Consider the following 13,095-nt stretch of genomic DNA (forward strand, 5'->3'; position numbering starts at 1 on the left):
CTAATGAGAAGAAAGGAAGTTTAGGTGAATATCTCTAGAGAAAACCTTTGAGAAATAAATTGGAAAACAATTTCACTGTTAGGAGGCAGAAATTGCCTTCTACAATTTAGCTGCTGGTATTTTACTTGTTCCTGGATTTGGAAATAAAATACTGTACATAAACATTTTGTTCTTTTTGGAAGGAGAATTCTCAGGATGATGATGATGATGATGCTGAGAACAGGCTTTGGGATTGTGAATATGAGACAGAAAATAAAATGTACAAAATGAAGAGTAAGAACAAAAGAACTAGCAGAAAGAAGAATGAGGCATGACAAGAATACTCATTTCCCCATCACTTATCAGAGTAGGGGAGAAAGTTGCAAGGAAGATCAACATAGCTGCTAACTTTCATGCAGTAAATAAGCACCCTGATTTTCACAATAAGCCAAAAATCAGGCTAATCCCATTTCAAAACAAGGCCAAAACAAGCCAATCTCTAATAACTGCAACAATCTATGTGAATAGATCCCCTCGGCATGCCATCTGGGACTGTGGTGGGCCCGCTGTGTACCCCTGACTCTCTCCCCTACTTGCCCCTGCTTCCTGGGAGCCGATCAAAAAAAGAAGCAATGAGCTGCAACAAGCTACAAGCCAAAAGCTAGCCAACAAGCAACTCACAAGCCAATTAAGCCAAAAACAAGCCCAATTTCTGTGTTTTTTTCCAGGGGTTTGGCGTGTCTGAAGATCCAGGCAGAAGCAGCAACCAAGGCTAGAGTAAATGAAACATGTTTAAATCATTCCTGAGGCAGGCAATCAAAAGCAATAGGATTTGTTATTAGGTGATCGATAATTTGCAGCACCAATAGCCACTAACATCCACTGTACTCTTGTCTTCTAAACTTCCAGTGATCCAATAAGAACAGCCTTTATTGATGAGTTCCCCTGTCCATTTCTGTAGGATAGGTACCTTCAAATTTTCATAGCAAGACAGAGTGGAAATAGACCATTGAACACAGTGGCCAACGCTAGTTGCTTTAGTGGACATTCTGAACTCCATACAATACACATAATTGTACACCACTGTTCCATGTGTTAACTTTATCTCTTAATCTTGGCTGCAGAATTACTTGTATCCTGAAGCATTTGATAGAATTTAAAGAGTTCAGTCACTTTTTGACCATGAATACACACTGAGCAGACATCTTCATTGAGCTGCCCATACTAACTCCAATCTATTTTTCTAGCTATTTCAGAAATTGCCCAATGGCTGCCTACAGCAATGGTTAAGAAATTCAAATGTAATTAAAAAAAATTACATATGATTGCAAGAGATTTTTACCTTGCCCAATAAACAAAATGTTCCTTTAACTTTAGTAATATTCATTTAACTAGATTGGTATTGAGTCAGCAATGGCTTACTGAGCAGGATGATTATCATAACTGTCTGATTGTTTCTTGTAGAAGATAAATAACTAGTAAAGTAAACTTTTAGCATGGGAAGAATGCTGTTGGGTGTGGTCAGCATATACTGGCATATTATGAAGATGTCGGTAACAGCGACATAGTGGAGTCTGAGTTGAGTTTTGCACTTAAAGCAGGAATTTAATCACTTTATGTAGCCTATCCACCCAAAAATTAAAGCACTTACTCTTTGAGTACAAAATGAATTTTCTGAAAACTTACAGGTAAATTTGTTAATGAAATTGATTTATAGGACCCATTTTAAAATTAATGTTAAGAAATTTAGCACTCTATGCCCAGACTCTTTTTTGGTCCAAATGATCTCAGCTCAGGCATTGACTTGAGTATATATGGTGCAGCGAGTAATTTTTTGGTAAGAAATGTTGAAGATTACTTGTCATTTTCCCCATCATACTTCATTATTGAAAGTTTCTCCTTCAGTAAAGGTGGAAGAATAATAATCTCCTTTGTAAAAATTCAAGAAGAATTACCCTCTTTTCAAATGGTCACCATCTCCCAGTGTTCTCAATGTGACTGAGGCCAGGGGCTGCCCTTAACAAAGATATGCACTACCTTTATTCACCTTCTTTCTCCTCACAGTGGCTCCTCTCTGCTTCCTGACAAACTAGGAGCCACCATTTTCCCTCAGCAAACCTTGGCATTGTTCCTACTAGGAACAATGATCAGCAATGGCCATTCCTCACCTACAGAGAAACCAAAACAATATTTCAGAAAGGTTACACTGCTAGTTATTCCACAGCAAATAGCATAGGTAGAAACATCCAGTAACTGCTTTATATAGTGTAGCTAGATTAATGTACAAGGACAGTCTATAGGAATAAGGTTGCAAGTTGGAAATTATTCAGTGGTTTATCTTATTTATTTATTTGTGTCCTCATCGTAGACTAAGGGAAGGAAGGGAAGAAAGAAGGCCTATAAATTGTTGAAGACTTTAAGGGGGAATTAAATATTTCTTAGGGTTGGGGAAAAATTTTGGGAAAAATAGACTGAAATTAAAAAGTAATTTTATTTACAGATACTAGTAAAAGTAAAAAAAATAGACAACATAATAGTGTTTTCAGTTCTGAGACCATTTGATTTTAAAACACATTTCAGAATTTCCTAAAATTTCTCAAGCATTTGACCAAATTTCCTGCAGATTTTGAGTGGACCTAATAGAAGTTATTTGGGCTTTTGAGGATACTGGTGTTGGCTTCTCTTCTTCTATTAAAGGATATTGAACATTATAAAGACAACAAGCTGCCATCTTGTAAAAATGTGAGTACAGTACCATAATATCAGTGCAATAAATTCTAAATTGAGATTGCCAAATATTATTTAAGAGAACATCCCTTAGCTTTCATTTTCTCTTCATAAATAATTTTAAAAGATAAGTGGTGTTATTCTCCCTGTTCTATATTAATTCAGACCTTGCTTTAAATTGTTTTTGATGTCTCATCCACTAAATTGGAGTCCTTCTTAATAATTTACAGTTTGAAATCTTTACTAATTCATCTGTTCAACCTAATTTCTGTCTGTTTCACAGTCAGCATTTGGATTCTTACCTCATATCAAATCTGCTAAATGAGGGTTGCCCTTTGCCCTGAAGTTGCTTCTCCAGCTCAGTTTTGCAGAGAAGAGACCTGGTGATTGCAAGGAGGCAGTCAAAATACATTTATCCCATTCTCTTCCTATATGTTTCTCAACCTTAATTATATTTATAACCAAATAAAATTTAAAAAATGGAATCCAAATATTGGCATTTCATGATTTTTTTCTTAATTAATCAAGACTGTCGTGTATGAAAAATGGGCTGTCTAGAAATGTACAATAAGAATATTAAATTTCTGCAAATTCAAATGCTTCAGATGAAGAATAAAATTAGCAATTTCTTGCAAACATCCACCTGTGTTTATATGCATTATTTAAAAATCTTGGCATGTTGTATATTTTAATAGAGATCACAGGAAAATAACCCCACCTTTATGCCAGTGAATACTGAGCGGATTTGCAGCTAATTGTTTGAAAGATTCGGCCACTGGTAAATAAGACAGAAGCAGAATACTGGCTCCTACCCCAGACTGAAGGATTGGAAGCTGTGTGATTAGGCATGTGCATGTATATACAGTGTGAGGGAGAATATGTGATGGTGTGGTATAAAGCTTTAATCACAGTGAGTATAGAATGAGAACACAACTCGTTCTTGGCCAAGACAGCAAAAATTTCAGAAGTTATCCAAGCAAGTGCCCATGAAGCATTCATATCAGGTCACTCTTTTGTGTAATTTGACTATGTCACAAATCCTCTATGGGGAAAAAAAATCAGGGAGTTTAAAAATATGTTTGGACTATTTTTATCCTACTTTCTTTGTAAAATCACGTCACTATTACCATATGTAAACCTATGCAGAACTCAAAACACAGAAAACATATAACTAATAAATTTTTAATCCTGTAAAAACTTGGGTTTTGATTTGGAATCATGGACTATAAGGAATATGGAGTATTTTATACTTTCCAAGTTTTCCCTGATTGCTTGAGCCAGAATCATTCTAAATTAATAATCTTTAACTATAAAAAACTCAGATAATTCCAACTCTGATTATAGTCCAACAACAATATAAAATAATCATTATGAGTAATACAAGTATGCAAATTCCACCTTCAACATTGCCCATATGCACATAGAAGCCCACAAAATCCTGCCCCGAGCATTGGAAAATATAAGTATTCCAGCAATTTGTATTGCCAAAATTCACACTGGATTATTCAGTTAGCCACTTTCCAGCATTATCAAGGTATACATAAAATATTGGCCTAATAAACCTAACCAAATCCACAAATCGATTTGAGATGGTAGTGTTACCTTGTTTTTAAGCATTGGACCTGTTTCCAGTAGCTATCCCATTTGTCAATTACTGCAGCAAGAATACCATTCATATGAATCTATAAACTTGCAGTTGTCATATTCCTATTCAAATTCATTACAGGAATTTTCATAGAGGATTATTGTTGGTCTGTTTTTGCCGATTTGTAGAAGACCATTTCCTCTGTGTCAAATGCATTCCCTTTGTCAAACACATCCCCTTTCCATTGTACTCTCTTTAATTGCAATGACAGGGAGAACGAGGAGGAGTGATAACATGGTAATCAAACCAGTGCAGGACGTAGAATTTTCTTTATACACCTGCTATGTCAGCTTGTACTGTTCTGTGGTACTGTGCTGCTACTCTTCCACTTAATCATTGTGAAATCTGGTACAGGATCAACCAGTGAATGGGTGAGGTATAATACTGATAAACGGATCATAAGAATGTCTGGGAAATTTACTGATTGGGAACAAGTTTTTAGCATCAATAATTGGCTGTAGGAGTAATCAGAGTGTGAAAGACGTGATCTAAATTGATGCATACATTGTCAGCAAAGGTTTTGGTAGGTTTTGAAGATGTAACATTTGGAATTTCTTGGCTGTGGTTGGATAAAACTACATTTTCTTGTAAAATCTCATGTTAGATGGCCAGCTAAGACTACTAGCCTGTTCTGGGCAAATACTCATTCAAGATTCAAATATAATGAAACATAAAAATGATTGAGAAGTCATAGTTTCCTGAACTCACAATAAATCCTACTTCTCATCAGCTGTTCAAGTTATGGAAAGTCAATAAAAATGTAGTTATAGCAGCAGAAAATTGTGACGATTTTCTTTTGCCTTGTGTCACATACGAGCGGTCCATTGAGTGAACATCTTCCAGAGCAGAGCATGATACTAATGTTAGCTGCCGGTGTGCACAAACAAGAAATACCCCCTTTCCGTGTACTGAAAGCCTGACCCAAAGTCCATGGAAGTCAGTGTAAAGATGCCCATTGACTTGCATAAGCTTTGGATCTGTCTTTGAATGCACCATTAAAGGTTTGACAACTATTGCTGATATCATTTACTAAAATGACAGGTGCATCCTAAAAGATTCACATGGTTGGTTGTGTAAAGCAAAATAAAGATTTTTGTGTATAAAAGACATAAAGGATGATTGTATGGAGGAAGTCAACAAGACAAAGTAACAAAACCACGTTACATATTCTTTTCCAATGTAAAGAAAGGAGGAAATCATCCGTTTCCATAAATGAAAAAAAATAAAGAATCGAAAGAGAAAGAATGTCCTTCTGTCCTGAATGGCTATTACAAATAAGAGAATGAAAATAAATTAACAGTATGATTTTAATTAGGCTAAGTGCAGAATCTTGGTATGCTTTTGGAAACCAAGCAAGCTTGTTCACTGTGAAGTTTTTGTCAAGCTTTGACAGGTCTATTAATGTGCTACCCACGACTGGTTTGTATACCTCTGCTCACAGTTTCCCTCTATATCACATTTGAAATGCACTTTTCCCTTTCATAAACCAATATGACGCTTTTATTCAGTGATAAGAATAAATACTCTCACTCCTAAGTTATTAGCATACACTGGAAATATAATAAAGGAGATAACTGTTTAGGGTAGCATGAAACTCTTTCACAGAATATAAATTATAAATCTCCATCCAATGGGCTAATCACAATGTATTAAGCATCTTTTCTGATAAGCAGGAAAATTGCAGAGTGAGATTCAAATAGATACGATTAACAGAATGAAGAAAATAAGAAAAACAGAACTAAAAAACCGCCTATATTTTCAAAGAGGCTATAATCACAGGGTTTTAAAAGAAATCCTTTTTACAGAGGATTAATTGCTTTGTGAAGTATACTTCCCTGGTCAACATAATAATTCTGTTTGTTATGTGTCAGGTCTGTTATTATATTAAATAACATAGTGTTGAAGCTATCAGAGAAGAAACAGTCTATTGTATGACAGTGCTGGGTACAAATATTTTTATAACCTACTTTTTTCAGCTTAATTTTTAATGAAGAATAATAATAAAAACCACTTTTCAAAAGTGCTATTAATTGTAGCCATTAAATCATTTGAGACTTCAATGATGTGAAAGTTTTTTTTATACACCTAGAGGACTTAGTTGAGTTTACAAGTCTAATCCTTGTTTCTTCTGGAGCAGGTGTTCTTGTTGGTATATGTTTGAAGTGAATTTGAACTCTTTCCTAATTAATTGAATTTAGTTCATGATTTAAAGATTGAGAGCAATTGTTAACTAAGTGACTGTGAATTTAGGAAATACTGATACAAATGAAGGCTTGGCTCATCCGCCTGATAACTGTACACAGAAGGGGCCCTATCCATATGTGAATCTCATGTGCTGTGGAAAGGCCAGGCTTATCTGTGGTATCACTTCCCCCTCCCCTCCACACACACCTGTGGTGCATTCTTTGTGGGTCTAGAGTCCATGTTGGGGGAGAAAGTAGAGATTAGAAGGATCTGGGAGAAGTGGGTAGGCCATGGATGGGGTTGGGAGCACATCTCCTCCCTTCAATTCCATACAGATTCCCTGGAAAAGATAATACAGTCCCAGATGGGGAAATCTCTGATAACAAGGCTCCAATAAAGCTGAGCTGCTAGGAAGCAGAGGGAGATGCTTGTGGAAAAGCATAGGGCTTATGCAAATTCCCATGGGTCCTTCATATTTGTAAATAGGCCTCACGGCCTTTTCTGCAGTGATAAAAAACTGCCTCCCTGATGTTAAGGGATCTCAGAAAGGAATTCTGATGGAGATCCCCTCCTCCAGAGCCCAGGGGTTTTAAGGTGGGAGAGGAAGATTTGACCCTAGGGAACCAGCATTTTACTGCTCTCTTAAAATCATATTTTTTTAAATGCTAAGTGACATCTAGGCAGGCAGTATCTCATATTCAGAAACCAGCCTGCTTAGAAATAAAAGGTAAAAACAGAGGAGGGTTTTTGTTTGTTTGGTTGGTTGGTTGTTGTTTTTTGAAATCTTGTAGACACTTCGAATAATGGACTAAAGTGAGAATTTATAAAGTAATCAAGATACACAAGGTATGGAGCAATTTGAGTACTCAGATCATGAGATATTAGTTTATATGACCTTTCTGCTGATTGCTTATTAAGATGTTCCATGCTTATTCCATGTTCAAGTCATGGAAACCAGTATATCTCAGTGATTTTAGCATTTGAGTCCTTCTACATGTGGTCTGTTATGTTTGGGAAAAATAACTTTATAGATTCAAACAGTTTAATTTTGAAATACACAATTCTCTTTTCTAGTTTAAAACTTCTTGAGTGAAATCCTGGCCCCAGTGAAGTCAGTGGGAAGTTTGTCAATGGGAAGTTGGGGCCAGGATTTCATCCTATGTACATAGTGTACACTTATGAGGTATGTTAATAGCATGATCAGGAAATAATGCAAGGCTACTTGTTACAACAGTTGCAGAACATTGTTTCCAACATCATGACACGTGAAATATAAGCAGAACACTACTGTATTATGAGTTGTTGCAATTTTAAGTTAATAATTGAAAGCCACAACAATTACTTGAAGCCCTGTTAGAAGAAAATCTCTACAGCAGGGGTTGGCAATCTTTCAGAAGTACTGTGCCGAGTCTTCATTTATTCACTCTGATTTAAGTGGGGCAATTTGCCCCAGGCCCCGGGCTCCGCAGGGGCCCCCAAGAGAACGGCTGAGGCTCCTGACCCGACCCGGCCCCTCTCCCGGAGCCTCAGCACATCCAGGAGCTTTCCTGAACAGCTGCAGCGTGTCTCCTGCGGGGCCTGAGCTCTGCCCCGCTCAGAGCCGCGTGGTAAGGGGGCGGGGCTGGGAGCTCAGGCCCCACTGGAGCTCGCAGCCCCGCCCCCTTCCCATGATGCTCTGAGAGGGGAGGAGCTCAGGCCCCGCCAGAGGCAAGCTGCACCGCTATTCAAGGATGCTCTTGGATGCGACGCACTGAGGCTCCGGGTGATAGGGGGAGCTGGGGGTAAGAGGCCAGGGCCAGGGGGGTTGGATAAGGGGCAGGGATTCCCAGGGACAGTCAGGGGACAGGGAGGGGGCAGAGGTTGGGGGCAGTCAGGGGACACGGAACGGGGTTGGATTGTGGGCATTCCGGAGGTCTGTCAGAACTCAGCAGCGGGGTGGATAGGGGTCAGGGCAGTCAGGGGACAGGGAGCAGGGGTGGGGTCCCAGGGTGGGGGGGTGGGGGGGTCTCTGGGGGATGGTGAGGGGGCAAGGAGCAGGATGGGTCAGGGATTCTGAGGGGGGTGGGCAGTCGGGGGGGGGCAGGAAGTGGGCAGGGGTCAGATAGGGGGCAGGGCCAGGCTGTTTGGGAGGCACAGCCTTCCCTACCATAAAGCTCATTCAGCAGTTTGAGGCTTGCAGAAGAGCCAAGCTGTTAGCTTTTCCATTAGAGCTACCATCCCTTTCACTTCTCAAATGCCAAATTATAGTCTATATTTAATTTCAGGGCCATAGGGAGATTCATGTCAGGGGAGGGTAGCTTCATTTAAAATTAGCCACTGGGGGAGGGATCACATGAGAATAGCAATATCCTACACCACATACCTCCTTCCCAACCCTACCAAGGGAGACCCCCCATCCCCCATTCCCTGAGGCTTCAGAGGGTCTAATTCAGTGATTCTCAAACGTTTGTCCTGGTGACCCTTTCACATAGCAAACCTCTGAGTGCGACATCCCCCACCCCCTTATAAATGGAAAACACTTTTTTATATATTTAACACTATTATAAGTGCTGGAGGCAAAGCGGGGTTTGAGGTGGAGGCTGACAGCTTGCGACCCCCAGTAATAATCTCGTGACCCCCTGAAGGGTCCCAACCCCCAGTTTGAGAACCCCTGGGTTAATTTAATTTTAGCACCCTGTGTCCATTCACATGCATGTGCTATTTTGAGCATTTCAGTTTTCACAACATAGGCTCATCCCAGATTCTGGACCAAGCTCAAATGCTCAGTTCGTGGAGTATGTACATAAGCTATACTAAAGACAAACCCACAGTAACCATCTCTGGTTTGTGAGGGACCCCATGGAGCCAGTCTCTAGGAAACAGATAAATGCATGGAGGTTAAGTCCATTAATGGCTATTAGCCAGGATGGGTAAGGAATGGTGTCCCTAGCCTCTGTTTGTCAGAGGGTGGAGATGGATGGCAGGAAAGAGATCATTTGATCATTACCTGTTAGGTTTACTTCCTCTGGGGCACTTGGCATTGGCCATTGTTGGTAGACAAGATACTGGGCTGGATGGACCTATGGTTTGACCCAGTATGGCTGTTCTTATGTTCTAAGCTAAATGAACCCAAAGTTATGGAGACAGATGAGAGTCAAGGAAGCCAGCAGAGTATCAGAAACCTGGAAAAATCTCTGACTGGATGGGCTCAGGCGTTTGGTCACAAGCTGAGGTGGTTCAAAAGTTTTGGATTTTTTTTAAGCAGAATTTTTTTTATTGTTTCTTTAAACAATCAAACACAGCAAGCAGCAAATATTTGGCCAAACACTCTGAAACCCCAAACCATATTCAGGTTTTGGCAGACTAATTTCAGCTTTTCAATTAAAAAAAACACAACAAATTTTGAAGGAAAGCAGACATTGTCCGTGATTTTTTTCTGCTTTTTAAAAACCTCTAGTTTTTGATCCAGAAACGGTTTTGACGGCACATATTTGTCCAACCCTTTTAATGAGCTTTAGTGCCTTTTAGCACTAGCTGATGCTGAGAACCAGTGATAGCTTGTAAAGAAATTTTCTTAAAACTGGGTTTGTGCCGAGATGCGGAAGGTTTATTTTTCCCAGGGCCACCCGTGGCGGGGGAGCAAGTGGGGCAATTTGCCTGGTCCCTGCAGGGGCCCTCACGAGAATATAGTATTGCAATTTTTTTTTATGGAAGGGGCCCCCAAAATTGCTTTGCCCCAGGCCCCCTGAATCCTCTTGGCGGCCCTGTTTAGAAGGTCTCTTTCTATAAGTCTACAATATATAACTAAACATGTATGTATGTAAAGTAAATAAGGTTTTTAAAATGCTGAAGAAGCTTCATTTAAAATTAAATTAAAATGCAGAGCCCCCCCGGACCGGTGACCAGGACCTGGGCAGTGTGAGTGCCACTGAAAATCAGCTTGCGTGCCGCCTTTGGCACTCGTGCCACAGGTTGCCTACCCCTGCTCTACAGTTTCCTGGATGGGTATTGTCTTGGCAAAACCAAGCTGTAATATCTGTGTCCAAATCTATATCTTTTATAATCATTCCAATATCTGTATTTACATAAGAATGGCCCTACTGGGTCAGACCAAAGGTCCATTTAGCCCAGTATCCTGTTTTCCAACAGTGGCCAGTGCCAGGTACCCCAGAGGGAATGAACAGAACAGGTAATCATCAAGTGATCCATCCCCTGTCGCTTATTCCCAGCTTCTGGCAAACAAAGGCTAGGGACAACATTCCTGCCCATCATGGCTAATAGCCACTGATGGACCTCTCCTCCAAGAATTTATCTACCGGTAGTTCTTTTTTGAACCCTGTTATGGTCTACAGTGCTTAAGATTGCATTACCCTATTATTTGGAGGCCTGAACCCAAACCCATGGACTTCAATGGGCTTTGAATCAGGCCCTTTACGTCAAGGGGCCTGTAGGGCTCTATCAGTCTCATCATCAGCAGTATTGTGTTTTTTATAACTTAATCACCTGGGGATCAATCCTGCAAACTGAGATCTGTGACCCTGATCCAGTGAAGCACCTCACCATAGCCTTAATGTTAGGTATGTGAGCAGTCTCATTCAGTCAACTTGTATCTTGCTAGAGCTGACCCTTTTATGTGTCATTTTAAATGGTTTTGCTTTTCCTTTGCTAAATCAGCTATCTTTGCCTTTAAAATACATAGGATCAGATTATAAAATAATATGAATTTGTTACATTGAGAAACAGCTCTAGTGCAGCATAATATTTATTAAACTTTCATTTTCAAAAACAAGGATGCAACAGAGGTGGGGAAGGGAGGGGGTAAGAACCTACAGAATAGTATGGCTAACCGTAGGCCTCATTTCTATGGTAAGCAGTAGAATTATTAATAACAATACCTTACCTTTCCTGAATATATCTGGAGGTCAGTGGTCCACAGGGGGTAGCATCTGCTTTCCCATACACAGGAAATTTAATGACATGAATCTCTTTTATCTTGCCAGTAGCTCAGAGTGTGCAAGAATCACACTTAGGTAAACTTTTATTGATGTATTACTAGTCCAAAAGTTTTGTATTTGTTTTGGGTTTTTTAATTCTCTACTTTTGAAACTAGGCTATAGGCCCAAGATGCTCACTTTTTTAATCCAAAATCTATTTCTAGCTTTAGGGATAGGATTTGTAGTGTGAGAGGATGTATCATGACAGAAATACAATTAAAGAAAGTCTATGGTAGTCTAGATGACTTTATGTTAATAGAAAGTCAGGATTTCTTTTCATACACTCTTCTGCTGGCTTACTTAAAACTGATATATGGAAATGTTTCAGTGCATCTGTATTCTGTGGAAGGCTTCATTGCATGCCATTTCTCTAGATAGGCATTATTTCCTACACCATACAAAAAAGACCACTACCTAGTCAATGTAAGAGTTCAGTAGTAGTGGCATTTTATTTTAGTTGTTGATGTTATTATATAGACTGCTAATCTAATGTCATTTGCAGTCAAAGATAGGTGTGAAGAGGTGAGATGGGGCGGTGTCCTGATTGTCTCTACATAGTATGGGGAAGGAATCCTTCCCCATCAGACCACGGAGTATTTCTGCATCTACTCTGCTGAGGTCACTTAAGTCCAGTAGCCCTCTATGGGTTCATTAGCACTCTGCCGTGGAGGCAAAACAGAGTCCTGGAGGATCCATGTAAAAGTATCATCTGCACCACCACTTCCCCACCACCACCTGTAGGCTACCTCCCTCTATTGGCATTCTTATGGGCAGGGAGAACCTGCTGAACTGGGCTCTATACCATGCAAAAAGTGTTCACTTCCTATGTACTCCTTCAGATCTTCTAATCTGTAGTTTATGCAATGACAACATCAGATCCACTAATTGCATGCTAGTGTTTATTTGGGGAACCTTCACATCCTCTGAGGTGGGAGTTAGATTTGCCATCCATGGTCTGAAAAGTCAAGTCCCTCTGGGTAAAATTGAGAAAAGGGCCTACAGGGTTTAGGCACCCAACTCCCATTGATATTTTTTGTAAGTGCAAGGAGGTATTTATTATTAATTTATTATTTGTTCATTTTCTGCCAATGCTTTGGTGCTGTTCCATAACCAAATGCTAGGGGAAATGAACACACAATTTTCAGCCGCCTTGTGAAGACTAGCCTTGCAAAGTCATGCTCTGTAAGAAACTTCAGGGTTCACATACATGAGAGTGACTAATGGTACTAAACTTAGAAAGCTGTAACATTAAAAAAACAATTTGGCCTCCAGGACTTTACAGACTTGTCAAACAATGCAATGCAATGCAACCATTGTCTGGATGGTGATGGCTACTGTACTGGGTCACTGGTTTAATGCAATCTGCAGTCATTCAGTACATTGCACAAGATTAGCTTTGTACCTACCTCTGTTGCTATTGTGGTATTTGAATTCACTTTACATACTGTTGGAAGATTGTCATGCAACAGTGGTTAATCCTGACCAGAGCAATGCATTCTGTCAATGCTGGGATTGGGGCTTTTCACCTTTTCTGCAGTGATGTTGTCATTTCATAAACTACAGATGTGAGAGGAATGAAATGGCATC

The 13,095-nt window shown here is 39.7% G+C and overlaps 1 protein-coding gene across 44 annotated transcripts in view; it reads left to right on the top strand.

Annotated features, from left to right (window-relative positions):
- Nucleotides 1-13,095, top strand: part of MGAT4C (MGAT4 family member C) — a 566,296-nt gene that overhangs the window by 432,367 nt on the left and 120,834 nt on the right. For 27 of the 44 annotated variants that reach the window (XM_039520682.1, XM_039520655.1, XM_039520654.1 and 24 more), the window contains 4 exons: nucleotides 183-273; nucleotides 708-756; nucleotides 2,603-2,721; nucleotides 3,402-3,484. The exons of 4 other annotated variants lie outside the window; for them this stretch is intronic. The gene's annotated coding sequence lies outside the window, so the exon portion shown is untranslated. Of the gene's footprint in view, nucleotides 1-182; nucleotides 274-707; nucleotides 822-2,602; nucleotides 2,722-2,989; nucleotides 3,163-3,401; nucleotides 3,485-13,095 lie in introns of those variants that run through there. 13 more of the 44 variants (XM_039520649.1, XM_039520653.1, XM_039520666.1 and 10 more) reach the window with 5 other exon arrangements.

Source organism: Mauremys reevesii, linkage group 1 (genome assembly GCF_016161935.1).
Source record: "Mauremys reevesii isolate NIE-2019 linkage group 1, ASM1616193v1, whole genome shotgun sequence".
Taxonomy (NCBI): domain Eukaryota; kingdom Metazoa; phylum Chordata; order Testudines; family Geoemydidae; genus Mauremys; species Mauremys reevesii.